The 20157-nt window shown below is 37.5% G+C and overlaps 1 protein-coding gene across 8 annotated transcripts in view; it reads right to left on the bottom strand.

Annotated features, from left to right (window-relative positions):
- Nucleotides 1-19501, bottom strand: part of PHF21A (PHD finger protein 21A) — a 135356-nt gene extending 115855 nt beyond the window's left edge. For 2 of the 8 annotated variants that reach the window (XM_070760365.1, XM_070760339.1), the window contains exon 1: nt 19006-19501. The gene's annotated coding sequence lies outside the window, so the exon portion shown is untranslated. Of the gene's footprint in view, nt 1-18647 lie in introns of all 8 variants that reach the window. The other 6 variants (XM_070760356.1, XM_070760312.1, XM_070760374.1 and 3 more) reach the window with 5 other exon arrangements.
- Between the last annotated feature and the right edge of the window lie 656 nt (nt 19502-20157).

The following is a 20157-nucleotide window of genomic DNA, read 5'->3' as shown; positions in this document are numbered from 1 at the left end:
TTCCTTAACTCACAACACATGGACTTAACCATAGTTTCATCTGGGAAACTGTAAGCATCCTAAACATAGACCAAACAAAAGTTCAAAAATATTAAGAGAATTCTCAGAAGCATGGCATTCAGACAAGTCAGCCATCAACAGGCACATAGAGAAAAATAACATCTACATACCATTCAGAACAATCTAAGTTTAAAAAATAAATAAATAAATATGACCAAAACACCTTCTTGCTTGTGATCACCACCCAGATAAATAGATTAACACTAATATTAAGAACCAAACTATAAACAACACAATTAAGAAGCAACTCACAGGCAAACTATCCAACAGTAAACAGCATCTTAACCAAAGAACTACCAACATTGACAGGGAAAGCGATTTGTATCTAAACAGAGAGAAACCCCATTCCCTTCTAGCACTGATGATGTTACCTAGTTGGATAATGAAAAATCTGCAAGGTAACAAAAAAGCTCAAGAACATCAAAAATCCAAAATTCTACCCTGAGCTACATTTTCTTCTATCAGTTAGCAATGGCAATTCTGGTCCCAATTTGCCATTGTTAATTTAGGATTACCTGTACATTTTGAACTTCTACGTCAAATAAATCTTGTGTAAATTGAGCAATTAATTTCTCTAGTAAATGTTTATGTAATGTTATAATTGGATTTTTTTTTTGTTATGTAGAACACAGAAGAACAATATTTAAGAAAGAAGAAAAATAAAACAAGTTCACACTATAGAACAATAAAATTTAAATAGCTTCATTAAATTCAGGGGAGATTAGCTAGTTAAATTCTTTAGGCTAAACTGTCAAACAAGTAAAATATAGTTTCCTATATACAAGGAATGCACATTGAAACACAACGAACCTACTGAGCTATCAAAGGTTCCTCTACAAACCTATCACTAGATATGAGTTCTCTACAATGACATTGTTGAATATAATGAAACATCATTCTTTGTCTGAAGTTCTGATTAATATTTTGGCTGCTAGACCTGACAAGATTATGATTTCTCTTTTGTTCACTTAAAACTCTTTGATACACTATTTTTGTGTTTCCTTGTTTCTGTGACCACTTCTATTCCCTATAGATTTGCTAAAACAGCTATACCATCACTGATACAAGATTCTTCTTTACTAAATACTGTATAAACATTACTTTGACAAATACTAATAACTGGACAATAGTCCACTTGGTCCCTTTCAAAATTTATCCAACTAAAAACGTGTTCCTCAAAGCTACAGTGTTGACCAAATAATCAAAATCATATTGTAGTTGATTTTGGCTTCATGACGTGTATCAATTCAGCATTTTATACTTCGGTAATGTGTGAAGCAAGCTATTAAGGCTTATTCAATAAACTACTGGAAAATTAAACAGGGCTTGGCATGATGTATGAATTCAGCCTATTTAGACAGACAGACAGACAGATAGCACACATCATGCCGAGCCATGTTTAATATGTATATGTGTGTGTGTGTACACGAGTCCTAAAGAAATACATACATACATACATACATACATACATACATAAAAAAACATTTTTAAAAAATTATTGTAAACGCCAATGAAAAGAATCTGACTTGAATATAATAATATTGAAAGCACACAAATAACTACATATGCTTCAAAGAATGCTATGTTCCTGGTTTCTTTGTTATAATAGGGACAGAGTTTTCTTTCACTTGGCTTCTTGATTATTCATTTACTTCATAACTGCAAATTAATTAATTTTAGAATTTATTGTACTTTTCATATCTCATGTGGCTGTGGGTTCAGATTACAAAGCATACATTATGTAGAAACATTAATCCAGTTTCTACATGGCCATTTTGGGGCAGCCATGTTACTACTTTACAATAAAAATAAATTATTTCACATTGTAAAAACTAACAAATTATTTTCAGCTCTCAGGATAGTTAACATTGAGAAAAAAAATTGTGGAAATATCATTAAAACTATATCTGAATTCATCAAGCAATTTTATACAGCTAAAATAAAGGCCAATAATTATTAAGAATTAAGGACCTCTTTAATGCAAGAAAGTCTGTGTCATCTAATTACCATTTTACAATCAGAGATACCGTAAGTCTATCTCCCACTTTTGTTTTCATCAGACTCTCTTTCTCAAATTCAAAATACAGAATAAATTTTTGGGATGTGTACATTTTTAACATGACATATTTACTTCGAAAAAGTGTGTATTAATCAGACTATAACTCTAAATTCATCTTGCATACTGCCCATGGGAAAAAAATCTAACTTTTCACATTACAATTTAGACAAGCACCTTGTCCTCCCTGATGATAAAAATGAAACATGAAGCAACTATCACATATCTTGAATGTTAACCTTCACAATCTACATTCAACAGATTAGGAGTGATGGCAAGTACAACCAACTACCCCTGTAGGACAGCAGATTGAGGAAGACCAATATTCCAGCAGTACTTCTATTTCTATTATTACTTCTTATTGTATTTCTCAATAGCTAACGTCCTAAAAATAAGTATTATAACAGGCAACAGGACCGTTAAGATACAAGATCAAGTGGTGACAGACCTTAGAGAACAAAGTGCCTCCCATTTTCTAAAAATGTTTAATTTCAAAATTTGAAAATATACCACAGGTATCCTTACACCTGTGGCTGATAAAGGGGCTTGTATACTGAAATATCTTTGGATCTCAAGATACAATACATAAACAGACATGGCTATCAAGCTATAAACATTGAGAAGAAATCCATACCAAATTTATATACCCATAGATATATGGTATAGTATAATATAACTATCATTGTTGTTGTTGTTGTTGTTGTTGTTGTTGTTGTTGTTGTTGTTGTTATTATTATTATTATTATTATTATTATTATTATTATTATTATTATTATTTAGATTTGTATGCCGCCCCTCTCCAGAGACTCGGAGCGGTCATTATCATACCATAATGATTAAATATTTTAGTAGTTTAGTATTTTAAATCTAGGTTTTTGCTCAAATCCTAATCCCAACAGCATGGATTGATCTGAAAAAACATTACTTTAAAAAAAAAAGTCTACATGAAGTTTTTCACATAAACATTTAAGTCATTTATGTTGTTGTTGTTACAGTAGTTGTGAAGTTGTGTCCAACCCATCACGATCCCATGGATGTTCCTCCAGGCCTTTCTGTTCTCTACTAACCTCAGGAGTCTATTTAAGGTCACACCGATTGCTTCAGTGACTCCATCCAGCCACTTCATTCTCTGTTGTTCCCTTCTTTCGCCCTCAACCCTTCCCAGCATTAGGCTCTTCTCCAGGGAGTCCTTCCTTCTCATTAGGTGGCCACAGTATTTGAGTTTCATCTTCAGGATCTCGCCTTCTAAAGAGCAGTCAGAGTTGATCTCCTCTAGGACTCGCAGGAGTCTTCTCCAGCACCAGAGTTCAAAGGCCTCAATTCTTTAGCGCTAAGCCTTCCTTATGGTCCAACTTTCAAAGCCATACATTGCAACTGGGAAAACCATAGCCTTGACTATGCACACTTTTATTGGCAGGGTGATGATTGCTTTTTAGTATGCTGTCTAGATTTGTCATAGCTTTCCTCCCCAGGAGCGTCTTTTAATTTCTTGGCTGCAGTCATCATCTATGGTGATCTTGGAGCCCAAGAAAATAAAGTCTGTCACTACCTCCATTTATTCCCACTTATTTGCCAGGAATTGAAAGAGCTGGATGCCATGATCTCAGTTTTCTTAATACAAGCAAACTTTTGCACTCTCCTCCTTCACCAATATCAAGAGGCTCATTTGTTCCTCTTCACTCTTAAATATAGGTGAGAACGTTTTTAAGTCTTTTAGATCTATTATTTATTTGTTTGGATTTCTATCCTGCCAGGAGGGAAATTATTAAGATTATTTTTAACGTATCTTTCAGCATTTAGCTGCAGTGGATTTTTTCTTATGTTTAACTTTAGATATATTTCATTTTTTTTCTTTTTTGACACTTTTTCCCCACATTATTCACATGGGCCTTCGTAGGGAAATTGTCTGTCGAGAGGAGGACATGATGATCCGTTAAACCCTTTGGAATAATTTGAGGAATAAATGGGCCGCCCTGAGCTCCAGCCAATTTATGTTGTGCTGGAGTTCTTGATGTGTCCACAAGCCTTGTGCAACCCTGGAGCTGAAGTGGGCCCCCCAGCCAAAGAGGCTGGCATAAAAAGTTAGTTAGATTTACTGGATCTCTGTAATATCATCCCTTTGTTAATTCCCTCTTAATTGCCACCAACGGAAGGATTAAAACACATCTAGTGGAATCCAGAGGAGCAATGAGCAGCCCACTGATGGGGTAGCAGGAGCCACTGGAGCAGCCTGGCATGGAACCGGGCCCAAGGGATGATTTCCAGGCACAAGATCATCTTCCCCAGGAGATGATCAGACAGGAGCACAATCGAGACCATCTTGTCCACTTGCAACCTGCCTATCAAGGACATGGTGCTGTCCTGTTGCTCCTGAGAAAGGAAAACCTTACCTGAAACAGTGTCTATCAAGGCCTCTAAATGGGCCAGCCTCATGATGGGCACCAAGTGGCACTTGGCCACCTTCACATAGAAACCATGGCCCCTGAAGGCCTGAATTGTGGTGGCCAGATCTCTCTCCGCCTGCTGCTAGGAGCACACCTGGATAAGCAGGTTGTCTAAATAACTCTGAATCCTTATAGGGATCGTCCTGAGGAAAGCTGCTAATGACATTAAATTGGTAAAGGTCCGCCGGGCCAAGGCCAGCCCAAAGGAGAATGATGTGTATTGATGATGGCAGCCGGCATAGAGAATCTCAGGTAGCTTCTGTGACTTGGACAAATAGAGACATGTAGGTACGCTTCCCTGAGGTCAAGAAATTCCCCTCCTTGATTCCTGCTAAAATGGAATGAAGGGAATGCATCTTGAACCTTCTGTAAACTAGGTGTTTATTTAGTCCCTTGAGGTTAAAAATTTCCCTCCAACCCCCCCCCCCCCCCCCAAGGTCTTGGGCACTAGGAACAGAATGGAATAGCAGCCCTTCCCCTGCTGTTCTGGTGGTACTGGCTGAATTGCCTGAATGTCCAGCAAATGCTGGATTGTAGATTCTATGAACCCCCAGCGGATCAAGTCTCCGGAAATTGGGCAATAGAGGAAAAGCCTCAGAGGAAGGGAGAGGAATTCCAGGGAGAGGCCTGATCTTATGGTCCCCCTGACCCAGGCATCTGTGGTAGTGTCCTTCCAGCATTTTGCAAACAGGCCTAGTCTCCCTGGTAGGAGGGTGAAGCCCAAAGTTACTTCTGCCGATGGAAAGGCTTGTTACTACCTCGACCCTGATACTTGCTCTGCTGCTGCTGCCTGCCTGCCCCTGCTGCTAAAGGCTGGGCGATCAGTCTAATACTCAGACCTGGCCTAGAAGGGCGTGTACTGATATGAGACATTTGCCCCAGCTGCCCCCTGCCTCGAAAAGGACCGCCTGAAATAAGGCAAAGAACGAAAGGTCGGACCTGTGCTCTGGGAGGAAAGAATCTTTCTTTTGTCCCTGGTTTACACAAGAAAGGGCTCCAGGGACTGCCCAAAGAGGTTTTGCCCCTCAAATGAGCCAGAGGCCAGCTTCCACCAGTTTTAAATGTCCAGGTGCCAATGCCTGAACAACTGGCGGGCCATCACTGAAGAGGCTATAGCTCAGTTCAAGGACTTGGTGGCTGCCAAGGAAGCGGATGCCATGTACTCTGCAGCTGCAACAATCTTCAAGAGATCCTAGTGGACCTGGAGGTCCCCCAGAGGGATCCAGTCATGCAGATGAAGTAGCCACCTCACAGACGCTCTGATAAAAAAGGACACCGTGGCAGAGGCCCAGATGGCCCAGGAATCATCCTGATGAGCCCTGCGAAGACCCATCTCCTTCCATCGTCCATCTGCCTTCAAGGCGTCATCTGCATCTCATGAAAAACTAAATGTAGAAGTCAAGGTCACTACTGGGGCATCCACCTGCGGGACTTGGATCAGCTGAATGAGTTCAGGATCCACTCCAGAAAGGACATTGGCTGGCTGGGGAATTCTCCTGTGGCTGAATAGACGGAGAAGGGTGGCATGCCAAAGGAAGCTTTAGCCAGGGGCCAGTCTTACTAGACTCACGGCGACTTGCTGCACCCTGGTGAATTTCTTGTCCAAGGCTTTCTGCGTTTTGTGGGCAGCCTTCTCCTTCGCTCTGGTAGAAATGTCATGTTTAGAGGCCTTGGCCTTGATTTTTTTCCAACATCACCAGGCTAGCAGACCTGGCCTTAGCTGGAGCTCTGACAGCTCTATCGAGGGTGGGGCTGACCAAGCCCCCGTCTGAGGCAATGCAGACCCTGCCTCTCTTTCCATCATGAGCATTTATTTGTATTCCATACAGAATAAAAAGCAGCCACGCTTAAAAATGCCTGCTATCAGCTCAGCGTTGTGGAGAATACCCAAAGAGGTAATGGTCCACTGCAGGCACGATTGGAACCTGGGCCCTGATCCCAAGACAGTAAGGTCACTGGGATCACTCAAACTTGTATCCCCATGCTGGCCTTCACCACTGAATAGCATCATGAGCATTTATGCTCATGAATAACATCATGAGCATTTATTCTGCATTTGATATAGAATAAAAGGCAGACATGCTTAAAAAGGCCTGCTGCCAGCTCAGTGTCGTGGAAAATCCCTAAAGGGTTAATGGCCCATTGCAGGCACAGTTTCAACCTGGGCCCTGACCCCAAGGAAGTAAGGTTGCTGGGATCACAAAATAAGCTGGAGGGACTCAAGTTTGTGCTCACCTGCTGGCCTTGCCGTTGAATAATAGGCAGAATTATACGGTTTGCCACTCCAATGGCAATTGGAGAGAAAAACCAGGGAAAGTTCAGGAAAGATGCAGGAAAAGTCAAACTGCAGACCCAAAGCTCATAGGAGCTGAGAAAAAGCATTCATGAGATGAGGACTGAGTTAAACGACTTAGGAAACATCACCAGGGAAGCAGATCCTCAGAAATTCAACCCAGTCCATAGAGCTATGGGAGTAGAGCAATCTATCCAAGACCTCCCTTCAATACTATGGAGAACCACTGATCTAGGGTTAAAGATAAATTTCTTATGACTTAAAAAATGAAATAAATTCCTCATAAAACATTAATTTGTGTCGGAGCCTTCAACAACTATTAAAGAAGGAATGGAAACTAGATTATTTATGTAGGGAAACATGAAGACTCTTTAGCCCATATGATTTGGTTTTATTCTGTTACTGATTTGTTTTGGCTTAAAGTTACGGCATATATTAATACAGTGATAGCAAACCTATGGCATGTCGGATGCCACAGGTGGCACATGGAGCCATATCAACTGGCACGTGAGCCATTGCCCTAGCTCAGCTCCAACGTGCATGTGTGTGCCCGCCAGTTAATTTTCAGCTGGCACAGAGATCCTGGGAGTGTGTTTCTGGCTTACGGAGGGTCTCCAGGGGGGAGGGCATTTTTGCCCACTCCAGGGAAGCCACTGGAGCCTGGGGAGGGTGAAAACCAGGCCTACCAGGCTCACCAGAAGTTGGGAAACTGTCTGTTTCTGGCCTCCAAGAGGGGCGGGGGAGGCTGTTTTCTCCCTCCCCGAGCATTGAATTATGGGTGTGGGCACTCGCGCATGTGCAATAGCGCATGCACACAGGCTTTTGGCACCCAAGGGGAAAAAGGGTCGCCACCACTGTATTAATCTATTCTTGGGAAGAAATACTATAGATAAAGATCTTAATGAGAGATTGAATTATATTTCTAAAGTTTGGAATTTATCATTTTATGAAGAGTTTGGTTTATTGAACCTAGAGTAAGGAAGGTAAATTCACATAATCAGAAAGATATGGCCTTGATTTTAAGGAATGGATCCAGGATATAAATTACCTACTTTTGAAAAATCTGTCTCTTAAAAATGAGCTGCCACAGTAAGTTGCAACACAGTTTAACAATTAGCTTAATAACTGAATTTTCATTATGATCAGGGTGGATAAAAATCAATTTTAAAAAATTGATTTAGATCGGGTTTTTTTTATTTTTATTAAATTTATTTTAATAAAATGCTTTTGGAGTAAAAATCTAAAGATAGTTTTCTATTTAAGATACATTAGTAATGAAATGGAGCTTAGTTATGTAACTAAGGCTATATATTCTGCAATATTGGGCCTGTCGGTGGGTCGCGGGTCAGAGGAGTTGCCACTGTGGGAAAGAGATGACAGTGCTCTTTAAAAATTATGGTTTAAATTGAGTTGATTTAAATCAAGCCATTTTACTAGTAATTTAAATCATGATATAAATTGTGATTTAAATTGATTTGATTTAAATCAAATCCACCCTGATAATCATATAGATTTTTATTAAGCTTTTTCTTCCTTTTTGTCATATTTACTTCATTTTACACAGTTAGGTTTTTACTTAAAGAATCTTCAAAACAGCCAATATAATATATACTGTACTTTAAAATGTAATTCTAAAATATGAAGCTTTATAATGACTTAATATAAATACATACATAACAAAGAAGTAAGTACACCAAACGTGATCCAGCAATCAGTGTTCGCTATGTTACTTAGCTAAAAAACAATTATTTCTCAGTGTGAACCCTCTATAAGTTAAGCGAAATTCTATATCCATTAACAAATATATAAACCAATTTGCAAATATTTTACACATAACATTAACACAGTTATTATCTTTGATATTTTGGAAATGTTAAACTTTAATTTTTGCTATAAATTTATAAAGAGGTCTTTATAAACTGCTTTCCTCAAAGATTCTAAAAATAAAACCAGTACATCTCAAGTTTAGTTCAATGCATTGTCCAATTATTATTATAATCATTCTGCAATATGAACTAAAAATCAGTAAGGGAAGAAACTAAACAACACTCATTTAAAATAGGAGTAGGAATAGGACTCTGAATTAGCAGTGTGCAAAACGTTTGAATACAACAAACTCAAAGTAACTTATTTCAAATGAGATGGGGTGGGGGTGGGGGGTAAAGCAATCTGTCTTGAATGGAGAATTTTTCCCAGATCAAAAAGACTATTCTGAATGTAAGATGCAGCAGACTCCAAAATACTTAAAACAGCCATTTTGCATTTGAACCGGATGTTTTGCAGTTAATTCAGTCCAAAACATTTTGCATTTCAGCTCTGAACCATCATATTCAGCTTCCAATCACCAATAGCTATACGGAGTAAAGCTATTGGGAACTGAAATTCAAATATCATCCATCTCTGCTCCAATCCATGGTTATTTACTATACAGTATATTCAGAAAATCAACCATAGTTTAGGTATTAATGTATGGGCAAGTCAAAAATGTATTCCTAGAAAGAAAATTTATTATTTTGTTTATTATTACTATTTCTTGGTCATAGTTCCTAAAAGAAATCCCCAATGTAAAGGTAGTCCACAACTTATGATCAAAATTTCCACTGCTATCAAGACAATTGTTAAGTGACTTTTCTCCCATTTTACCACCTTTGTTGTCACACTTGTTAAGTGAATTATTGAAGATAAGTTAGTAACAGTGAATTTGGCTTCTCCATCAACTTTGCTTATCAAAAGTTTAAAAAACATGATTACCACAACTGTAATGAATACATGCTAGCTACCAAGAATCCTAATTTTGATCATGTGACCACAGGGGCCCTGCAATGGACAAGTATAAAAAACAACCATGTCACTTTTTTCAATGCTGCTACAACATCAAATAGTCACTAAATGAAATGGTTGTAAATAGAGTGTTACCGGTACATGTGGGCAGAGAAAATACAGGTAATCCTCAACTAACTTCCACAATTTGGATCAGCAACAGCAAAACTGGTTAAGCAAAATGGTTGCTATGTGAAACTGCAACTATGCTTATAACCTTGTGTTTTCCTTTGTTTTACAGACCTAGAAGGTCATAAATGCAAGGACTGGTCCTAATGTTATTTTTTTCAACATTGTAACTATCAACAGTTGTTAAACAGGGCAATTGCTAAACGAAAAAGTAGTTGTAAGCACAAAATCACATTTATTCTATGGATGTATAGGTGTTATTATCTGTGTTGCTATAAACATGTGGCTTTTAATTTTTAAGATCCACTAAAAGTCTGCATTGTCTTTAACTTCACAGCATTCTCAAATATAGTTTTTAAGAGTTCAAGTATTAAGAGAGGGAAAGCCCAGAAAGTAAGAGTATTGGCCGCATATATAAAGGAGAAAAGTTAAAGAGACTATTTTCAAATATTAAAAAACATTAACCATAAGTGTTACAAAAATCTGGAAGCATTTTCTGCCAAGGTCCTAAATATCAGCATGTTTTTCTAGTCAGATAAATACGAAAATATATTTTGTTTTGTCCTTTATTTCATAATTGAAAAATTAAAGTAGTTAAATTAACTTAAATATTAGATTTGTTTTACATTGTATTGTGTTGCTGTGAGCCGCCCCGAGTCTGCGGAGATGGGCGGCATACAAATCTGATTAAACTCAAACTCAAACACACAATCAGTTTTGCTGGTACTGAAATAAGAGTGCACTAATGCAAAGTAGTACATGAAATTTTCCATATAACACGATTTTACTTTTATAGAAGTAATAGAAACACTTTCTGTAGCAATAAAGCAAGTTTAAACATGCAATTATTTGTGTTTAAATCTCATCTCATTTGTGATAGATGAGAGTATTAACCCATCATACTGTTAGAGATAGGTCAAGAATCTGTGTCACCTTATCTATAGAAGCTAAATATGGTCACAGATCTTTCTATGGGAATCTTTTATATCCCCAATATTTTATCTCTGTTTCTGCCATCACTGAAATGAAGCTAAATGAAGGATCAATAATATAAGGATACCCAAATGACAAGTGTTGTGTATACATCCAAAATCAAGCATGTAAATCAATACCAAAAAATTTTAATCCAAAATCTACGTGGGGACATTCTTCAAACAACACAATTAGAATTCAACAATTCAATTAGTGGATAAAACTGAACAAAAATACCATACAAAGGGTGCAAAGGCTTGCCTTGAACCATATTTACATAGATACATCATCAAATCAATCATATATATCAAAATACGAATTAGCTCAAAGAGACATTGTCTTTTCCAAACAGTGCTAGCTAATTATAATTATAATCACCATCACTTTTATCACATTTACTAAATGAAAAGTAGATCATAAACAACTACATTCTGGAGTTTTCTACTTTTACAATGTAATTACTTTAAAATAATTCACAACATAATGATTATATGCCAGAATATAGAGTCCATATGATATAGAGATATTGTCAGATGTCCTTTTATTTTCCTCTCCTTATATACATCTTAATCGGATCCAAATTGAGGATATGAGATGAGGATAATAAAAAAAGACAAATAATTTAATCCTGTACCTATTTGATGAATAAAATTCTGAGAATAACCATTTAGAGTCAATTGGGGTGCTCTTAAAAAATTCAGAAGTTTATACTCTAAAGTCTATATCCCTGATCAAAGTTTTCATGTCCTAAAATATAAAATATTCACATTGAAGTAATTTCTAAGTAATCTTATATATCTATGAAAATAAACATTTTAGCACAGCAACTACACTTTGACTGCTTCATCAAATACTTCAACTGATATATTATGTATATTTTATTATCCTTATACTAAATTGTATGATATATTACCACTGATGAATTTCTAAGATACTATACAGTATATTATAAAAAAATCAGTAGTATATACCGGTACTTTAAATTTGTTCATTAAATTAAAATCATGTAACATGATTTTCTCATTTCCATTTATTAGGACAGAATTTCTTCTATTTAAAGTGTTTTGGTAAACATATCAATTACATCACTTAAAACATGTACCTTGAAGACATGGATTACTCCAAAGCTAAAAACCATTTGCTTAAATTTGTCTTTCCCCTTCTTCAAACGTTAAATACAAACCTGTATTTTTTCCAACAAAAAGTCATCTTGAAGTATTTACTATGAAGTTTAAGACAGGGAAATTCTTCAAATAAATTGAGTAAAGATGACATCATCTTAAATGTACTGTATCTATCTATTTAAAATAACTTCCATAGGGGTAGTGAAGAACCTAGAAACAATTTATGACAATTTATGTTCAAAAGGATGACACGGTTGTCACATAATTTAAGTACAGTGGCAGTACTTAAAACTCCAGCATCTAAACAATTATTTGGCAAAAAGAACAGTCTATAAAGTTTTGAAACATGGGAAGTACATAATAGTACATCGCAACAGTATAATATGCAAAGCTGTCAAAAGTATAAGGGAGACATTCTATTGCACTTTCCTCTGTAGGCAGCAGAAGTATTGATGAAGCCTGCAGATGCAGCAACAGAACTGTCCATAAAAAGCCAAGACAGCTGTTGCCATGGCTACTATAAGTCAGTTTATCAGAAAAAATATTGTGATTACTCAGAAGTTTGGGTTTAAAAGATCCTTAAGCTTGGATGGCTAATTGACTGAGGAGATCAACTATGATTCTGCAACCAAATATATTGTCTTCAAACAGCCATGGTTAACAATACTAGGATACACAGCAGGAGGGGAAAAGAATGAATCAATGCCTTTCTGCTAGTGCTCTTCAAGTACTGACAGTTTGTGTTCCTTATGCAGTCAAAAAACAAAACACACACACATTTTCATTTTATGTGAGGGTTGATGATATTTTTTAAAAAAATATATAGCCCTACTGACAGAGTCAAAAAGAGTGATCAGGGTGTTAGGCCTCATATTTTTTTTCATTTTACCACTTACACATTTCAACTCTTCTCATTTTTTCCTATTCAGGGCAACAAGAGAGGTTTTAAAACCCATTTCTATTTTCATGGTGAGAACTATTTTATTTCACTATTTTACTTCACTGAAAGGATAGAAATTAAACTTTCCTCAGTTGCTATACATTGCTTGTTATACAATCAGCAGACAGGAGACTTGCAAGGTAGCAATGATTAACTCTGTTGATAAACAATACAAAAGTCACTATGGATCCCAATCAAGAAGACCTAAGCAGAATCCCATATACTAGACTCGCCCCGAGTCTTCGGAGAGGGGCAGCATACAAATCTAATAAACTATATATATATATATGACTAATTTTCCTTTTGCTCCATATACCATACATTTTCCAACCCCTTCTACAGTTCCTAATGTCTTCTATGGGGAACATTCTCCTGGACTGCATATCTATGTTGTTGACAACAAATACTGCATCTATTATCTGTCTAGAATGATAAAATATTGGTTTTGTCCTGAGCAAGTAAAACATAGAATATATGGAATAAGTTTCCAACCAGTGAAGCATTTAATGCACATTTTTACTGTCTACTCTAAGTAACTTGCACTTTATAGTACTACATACTATAATCCTAAAATTCCCAGCTTTCATTTCAATTCTATCATGAGATGAATTCTTGTTTTAGATAATCACTGCCAGACTTGGTTGTAGAAAATAATGAGTAAAGTATTAAACAGGAGGACACATTTTCAATACAATGTAACAATTAAGTTATATCTGTTCTAAATGTAAGTAAGGTTTATAAATGTAGTTATTTCTATATAAGTCTCAAGTTCTTTTAAAAGTTTGAAATCTTACATTTAAGTCATTTTCCAGTTTTTAGTTTTAAAGCAGTAATACAAGATTAAAATTTTAGAACATATGACAAGGATAAATTTTAAAACTTTCACTTAATCGCTAAACATTTCTATGTTGCCAAAATCAAAAACAAATCTAGGCAACTCACATAGTAAAAACACAATATAATGTTCCATAAAAATACTACAAGAATTGAAAGAAAATAAAAATATGACACCAAGTGAAATGAGGGTAAAACTCTCAGAAACACCTCAGTCCTCAAAAACTTGCAAAAGCATAGCAAAGAGGTTTTTCTTATTAAAACATTTCCCAATGGATGACACATTAACTATCAGAGGATTTTTAAATGCCATAGCTACTGTAGGAATTGTTTGTGAGGTTGGACTAGATGACCTGCAAGGTCCTTCCAACTCTGTTATTCTGTAATTTATAATCCATGGATCTATAATCAAATTACGGTAAATTTAATTCTCCAAACACTTTAGTAAAATATTTGTCAGCAATTACAAACATAAATAAAATAACAAAGATAAATAAAATCTACAATACTTATATAGTTTAATAATAAATAAGCCAGTTATAGTGGCTAGTCGTAATATCCGAAGCAATAAGATAACAACTTGGGAATTTCATTATTCTCTGACATATTTGCAGTCAATATATTCCTACCACATACTCAATTATCTGCAAACACATCACTTTCTAAATATCTACTCAACTTAAAATATACCATTCCCAAAATACTTTCAGCTAGAGACAAATTAATCAATTATTTCTCCTTGCAATTAATGCACTTTCAGGACCACCTCTCTCAACCTATCCCATGGAGTCTCACAAAAAGGGCCTGTGATTGTATCCTGTGTTATGAATGAATCTAATTTCCTGGCCTTCAAAAGAAAAAAAAAGACCACTTCCTCTCAAAACATGGCTTTTTCATAGAGCTATGAAGCTACCACCTACAGTCTACAAAAGTGGGGAACATAAACAGCATTGTGTAAATAAATAAAAATCTTTACCCAAAAATACCTTAATCCTTTAAATTATCACTTTATATCAGATATTAGTTCAAGTTCGGAACTTCATTAAACTGTATTTAAAATGTGAAACTTAAACTAATGAAGAAGCAGCGATCTCTCCTTGCACCGTGAGTTCTTTAAAAAGACAAACTATTCAAAAGTTTCTACAAAAGCAAGAATTAATAATTAATAATAATTTATTAGATTTGTATGCCACCCCTCTCCGTGGACTCAGAGCGGCTCACAACAAATAATACAATATAACAAATCTAATATTAAAAACATCACATCTAAAACCCCACATTAAAACCATACAACACAAAAGAAAGAAATGGATTCATATCCAAAATTTACAAGGAATCATATTATATTATCCACTTATATTATTCAAACTAAAAGTGAAAAGAATGAAAAAATGTGTCTTTAACCATATAGGTTTCAAATTCACTATTGTAATTCTATACATCTCTACTCAGAAATTGTTCCCATTAATTTCAACAGACTTCCAGTTAAGTACATAGTCTAATAATTTTTTAATTAGGACTAATATGGAATGGAATAAGCTATGCAAAGTAATACCCTGAATACTTAAGTTCCCAATAAATTTTAGTGCTGAATCTATTCCAAAAATACTAAACAAATTCACCCCAATTTAAATTCAGTATAGGTGCCTTACAATTAGGGTGCCAGTGCTTAGCAAAAATTCCCTCCATATGTATGTGAATGAAACAGTAAAACTTTGCTTTAGTATTACATTCTGTTATTAATGCTATAGTATAAGAAATACTGTATATGGTCCAAAAATGCAATGAAACTTTTTCCATATAGACTCAAGTTAACAAAAGAAAAAACTTCACCTAAACTTATATTCAAGGTGCATTATTTCAATTACATTTTAAGCATGAAATTAGATCCGATCCTGCTAAAATTAAAATAAATTTAAGAGATGGGTTACATCAAAATAATTATTGGAATTTAAGAACTTTTGTTTTTACAAAAAATAAATATTGAAGCCCAGTAGTGAACACTTATGCAGTACCAAAAATGTTACGTGTTTCAAGATCAAAATAACTTGTTATAATACTGAAAGAGAAAATAAACCGATTCCACATTTGAATCTATTTTTTCAAATACAGTATAGTCTAGATCTGCTTCACCTAACTGTTGCTCCAAATCCGTTGGGAGTTCAACAGCCTTAATACCTCAGTAGGAATGGCCAGTGGAAGTCAGGTCTAACTAGTATGGGGAAGCTATTCTTGAAAATATGCCCCAATATTGATACGAAGTATCACATAAATTTCTGTTTGCAGTGCAAAAATATGTGTTTGACAGTCTGTAATAAAATGTAATAATTCAATACATTTAATTTGATAGAATATAAACAAAAAGAGCAGAAGAATATCCACCTGTTTTCTTGCATTTACAACATGTTTACTCAAAAGACCAACCAAGGCTTATATAGAGTACAGTCTTAAGGAAGTAAACAATTTGATCAGTTTGGAAGACCATCATATGTAAATAGTAAAACAGAACATACCCCAATTCAAGATGCACTTTGATTTAAAAAGTACATCTTCAATGCTGCATATTAGAGAAATGTCAAGATAGCCTTCACCTCTCATTTTCCCATAAATACACAACATTAGACCAGTAAAGTTTTTGGCAGTTGTTATACCAATCAAAAGAACAAAACTTGCCAACCCCTTCCCCAGCAAATGGTCCATTTTAAAAAAGAAGCATAACAATGTATTATTTTCATTTCTCCAGACTACCCACTACTGTAGAAGAGATCTGAGAAGTTAAGCTTGAATTTGTCATTTAAGAATACAGTAGTTATATATGCTGCTACAATGTATTTTATTAGAGATAACACTTTCCAAAGTTTCTGACCAATTTACACTACCTCAAATCCAGAATAAGAATTAGAATTGTGAGGAAATTCTTAGAGTGTGTAAAAATATAGTGCTTTTACTTAAAATTCTGAATCATTTATATAATAAGACAATATTTTGTGAAAAGTATTTTTTAAAATATATTCAAAGTTAGGGATCTGCAAAGTTCCTCACATGTTTATCAAGATCACTAGTGTTTATGACAGCTAATTTCAGTTTTCCCTGGAATACCAGAATGTTAAACAAGACTTTCAATCCCATTTCATCTTACTTTCCATAAGAAAAGAACATTTAATATTCACTAATATACTCAGATTGTATTGGTCACTACACTTAGGCCATTAGAAAAGAGAAAAGAAATAAAGGAAAGAAATAGTTAGAAAGTGAAACCAGACAAGATCTGCCAAAGGAAATGATAAATAAAATGCTAGCAGTTCTATGAAAGTGAGTTCCTAAAACTCTTATTCTCTTTCTATAAAAACTTCTGATATCAAACTTTTTATTTCAAAAAGTTCCATAAATACAATAGACATTTGTTTAAGACTGGACAGTATGTATGGCAACATACTGGAATGTGATATTACAGAATCATATGTATTTTGAAAATTGTTAATAATGATTGCCCTAAAGCTGTTGCTACTCTTTAGTGCTACAGAATAATAGTATTTCAACAATGAGATGGAACTGCACTTTTCCTGAACACTGTATTATAATAATACATAATTTATTCTGATTTGCATGCCTAGGTTTACTAATTTCAAATCTAGTGTTATTCAGTGAAAAAACATGTAACTTTATCATTATGTTTAGAATATCCTACCTCATATTTATACTGTTTTGTATGAGAGTCTTAACTTTTTAAGATAACATCCTGATTGAAAATATATCTGAAAACCCCAATCTCAACAACCAAGATCTCTGTACCATAATCAAGAACATAAGATTTAATTCATCAAAATATGCAGATCATTAGTTCAAGAAGTTTATTACAAACATGACACAGTAAATGGCAACAGCACATTTACTTGGGAGTTGTTTTCACTAATTTTACTAACAATTTATTCTCCACATAAATGTGTCATTTGAAATAAGGACTTATAACCTGCAATTTTAGTGGAATGACATCCTCACACCTTTCAGAACATCCTTGTCACTAGCAAAGCTCTTCATTACAGTATCCCAAAAGCATCATAGATAAATGCATACTGATCACAAAACCTCATTTTCTGCCAGTTGGTTTAATTGTGTTTCATCTAATTCATTTTTATATCCACAACAAAAAAAGTATCAACTGTTTAATCCTGAAACTAACAACTGAACTGCAGACATGTAAAGTGGGGGGAGGGACAGAATCCCATCTGTAGTAAGCTCTGAATAACAAAGAAACAAACACATCGAAAAAGTAACAAGATACACATGCACAAAACAACCAGACCAAATGGCAGTCCCACATACAATCCCCCCCCCTACTCTTTGTACCTAACACCGAGAAAATGGGAGGAAAAGAGGAGGAAGAGAGAGAAGTAGGTACACATCTCCAGTCACTGCAAACATGTGCCAGAGCAGGAGTGTGAAATCCCAAAGGTGTCCTTGCAACTGAGCTTTGTATCCATGCAAAATGGGCTGCCCCAGGGTGAGGGGGGCAAGAGAGACTTCAGAATAAACAAGTTGCTGAAGAAACGGAATTTTCCCAGCACTACTCGGGCTACCAAGACAAATTAAAAGGCAAAAGGGGGGGGGGGGGAGAGAAGGGAGGAGAGGGGGAAAATCCGCCGCCGCAGCAGCTTTACTACGAAGCCTCGATCATCAAAGCCAGGAGCATCTTCAAGGTAATAAAACTTCCTTCGGCGGCGGCGGCAGCATCAGGGAAGAAAATGAACCCCACGGAAAAATAAACGGCCTAGGAAAAAAAGATCATCCTGGAAAGAAGGAGTGGGGGATAAAAACCGTCCTCTTCCTTTTGCAAAATGTGTCATTTCTCTCCCCCCCCCCACCAACACACACACACAAACACACACACACTCCAATGTGTCACCTAACCCCTCCCGCTGCTGCTCCACCACACCACCAACCACCACCTCCTCCTCCTCCTCTCACAGAAACTTACTTCAATCCTCACAGGTGACAGAGAAAGGACATGCCCCCTTCCTTCCCGCATCCCTCGGCATTATACCTCCGGGTGAGGGATAAGGAGGGAGGGAGGAGGGGGGGTCGGGTGAATTACCCTGAAGTTGTGGTTCCTCATCTCCAAGTTGGCTCCGGAGTCTTCCATGGTGGACTCCCTCTTTTCCTCCTCCTCCTCCCAAGCGCGCACCCCACACACCACCCACCCTTCTTCTCCCCCCACCCCACATCCACCCACCCACCCCCCGAAACTCCCGAGGCAGGCAACAGAGGAGGTGGGGGGGAGAGAAAGAAAGGGGGGGGACGAGGAGAGAGAATATCCAAAAGGTGGGATACTACACCCTGCTGGTGGTGGTGGTGCTGTTGCCGCCGAGGTGGTGATCTGGCTGGGGGTCCCCCTGGCAGGACCTCTCTTGGAGGGGGAAAGGAATCCTCTTCATATGGAGAAGGCGGTGCAGCTGCTCCTCCGGGCCTCCCCGTCCCCCTCTTCTTGGCTCCTCTCTCTCTCTCTCCTCCTCCTCCTCCTCCTCCTCCTCTCACTTTCTTTAATCTAAACTGGGAGTGGAAGATGGTTGGTTGGTTGCTCCCTCCTCCTCCTCCTCCTCCTCCTGCTTTTCTCTCTCTTCTCTCTCCTCTGAGGGGTCCTTCTCCTTCCCCTTTCCCAGGGGGGCTCCTCCTGCAGAGGGGAGGAGGGGGCGGACAGGAAGAGAGGAACGAAGCAGGAGAGGCGCAAGAAGAAGAAGAAAACTGTGACACAAAAACAAGCCGAGAAAAGCTTGAACTCTTCTTCAATCCCATTCACCCGGCCCGGCCGCAGCACCCGCACGCCTGGATCCCTCCGCCACCGGCCCTCCGATTTTTTATTTATTTATTTATTTATTTCGCTTTGCTTTGCTTTTGCTTTTTTGCCTCGGCCTGCCACAGCGGCGCGCGCGCCCGCGCCCGCGCGCTCCTTGGCTCCCTCCGCTTTTTTGCCCGCGCGCCCCCGACACAACTCTCTCTCTCTCTTTCTCTCTCACGTTAAAACGCGGCTTTACTTCGGCCGAAAGCGAAGGAAGGAGACGAGGTTTTGGGGGACAAAAGCGGAGGAGGAGGCGACCTCCCCCTTTCAACCGGGGCTCTCCCCACCACCTTATGAATGAAGGAGGAAGGAATGGTGGGGTGGCCGGCCTGCTCGGGGAGTGGAGGGGGGCGCCTCAAGGCTTCTCCAGAGGGACTACTTGACGTGTCGGTGCAGCGAATTTATTTCCCTTTGCCTAAGGAACGGGCTGTGGTGCGGCACCCATTGCCTAGGGAAAAAACCCGGATGTAAAGTGAGTGAAACTAAAGTAGAGTGAAGTAGGGCAGCAAACTCTCGCAGAGCAGCGGTAGCGGCGGTGGCAAGGGAAAAAAAGACCACGCACCGGGGCAGGCGGAGGAGGGAGGGAGGCAGGCGGGGAGGAAACGAAGCGGGACTCACGCACCGGGGCAGGCGGTGGGGAGTAGCAGCAGGG

This window comes from Erythrolamprus reginae, chromosome 1 (assembly GCF_031021105.1).
Source record: "Erythrolamprus reginae isolate rEryReg1 chromosome 1, rEryReg1.hap1, whole genome shotgun sequence".
Lineage (NCBI taxonomy): Eukaryota > Metazoa > Chordata > Lepidosauria > Squamata > Dipsadidae > Erythrolamprus > Erythrolamprus reginae.
This window is presented reverse-complemented; position numbering and strand designations above follow the sequence as displayed.